The sequence below is a fragment of the Micropterus dolomieu genome, linkage group LG03 (assembly GCF_021292245.1).
Source record: "Micropterus dolomieu isolate WLL.071019.BEF.003 ecotype Adirondacks linkage group LG03, ASM2129224v1, whole genome shotgun sequence".
NCBI lineage: Eukaryota > Metazoa > Chordata > Actinopteri > Centrarchiformes > Centrarchidae > Micropterus > Micropterus dolomieu.
Window position 1 is genome coordinate 32,094,885 of NC_060152.1, and position 1,856 is coordinate 32,096,740.

Sequence of the window (1,856 nt, forward strand, 5' to 3'; positions counted from 1 at the left end):
CCACTCTGCCCCCCATCACCATACTCAACAGCCCTTTGTCTGCTGTGGAATCCTTCAGGTTTCTGGGATCCACTATTTCCCAGGACCTGAAGTGGGAGCCCAACGCAGACACCATCATCAAGAAGGCCCAGCAGAGGATGTACTTCCTGCCTAAGGAGCTGCTGATCCACTTTTACACAGCCATCATCCAGTCTGTCCTCTGCACGTCCATCACTGTCTGGTTTGGATCTGCCACCAAAAAGGAAAGGAGCAGACTACAACGGACAGTCAGGACTACAGAAAAGATCATCGGTGCCAACCTGCCCTCCATTCAGGACTTGTACATTTCCAGAGTGAGGAAACGGGCAGGAAACATCATTGCAGATCCATCTCTTGATAAAAGACAGGCATGTCTTCTTCCACTGCACTGCAAACAACAAGTCCAGCTTTATACTCTACACCGTCAACTTTAACCCAACTAGTTGAGAAAACATCTTTTGCCAACATAATTTCAAGCATTTCATTGTTGACCACATTCTCATCCTTAAGGGAAAACGATTTAATTGGCCCATACTCATTTTGTTTGAGAGTAAAGGTTGATAAGCAATGGCCATCTGATGCTTTTTAGCAAGGGATTTGGTTATGTTTTTGAAATTTTTAAAGGAGTCTTTAAACAGTTTGTGTTTAGCTTCAAACCTCATACTCCACATATGTAATAAAGGGGCCAATTTTCCTTATAGAAGATGGGTAATGGATCATAAAATCATGCTTAGGTATCAAGTTCCTATGTGGATACAAGTGCTTAAATAGTTTGTGGTGGTCAACAATCAAATGCTTTAAATATATTGTCATATCTTGTGTGAGAGATGGTGATAAAACTATGTTCATTATTTGAAGTAACAATAACAACAAATTCCAGTTTTTGTTTCCTTCAGGAATAATGTCACCAAACAACAGTGGGATGTTTTTAACAAGACACAATGTCTGAATAGAATTCAAACCAATGCCATTACCAGCACTCTCCAAAATAATCTTTGTGGGACGGTTTTTTCGTTCTAAAAATCCATAATCAAAACTATAAATCCTGGAAAGCAAGTCCTGTTCTGTCATAAAGTGTTCTGTGAGATTTCCAAAAAGCAATTTGATCTCATACTGAGCCACACCCTCAAGAAGATCATGCATTATATCAAATGAATAGTTATTACATACATGGAAATACTTTAATGAATTAAGTGTAGAATTTTTTTTCAAACCATAGAATGACTTAAATTGTGGGTTTTCCTTGAGTTTGGCAATGCATCTCAAACATCTCTTTTCCGCGAAGGATCACCTTAGGATCATCCTCACTGTATACTGTTTGACAATCATTCTTCTCAATCAAACAAAGGCGACAGAAATGACGACTACTAAATGACTCATTAAAACCAAGAATTGTGTGCATCCCTAGATTATCTCCTGTGATCTGTGAGATTGTACCATATACCTGCTCATCAGAAAATGGAAGACTTATTCCTTGGCTCTCCAGTTTTTTCACATCATTTAACAATGGTTCCAGTATTACATCAAAACCATACTTATGCAGATCTTGTGTATGAAAAAGTGCTACCAAATGAATGTTCATCAGAACTGAATTAAATTTGGGGGGTAAGTTTCTTACAATAAAATAAAGACAGCCAATTTTGTGAATTCCACGTTTGGAGCCAAGGGGATTGGTTGTTTCAAACTCATCATAATATATTTGAATTTGTAATGCATGTCTTTTTGCTGCAAACAAAGGATGTGTTTTAAAATAACTGCCATCAAAAAAGTCACTGTAAATGTCTGGCTCTGTTCTACAATCTTTCTTCAGGAGAACACAAATGTCTGGATTTCTGCAC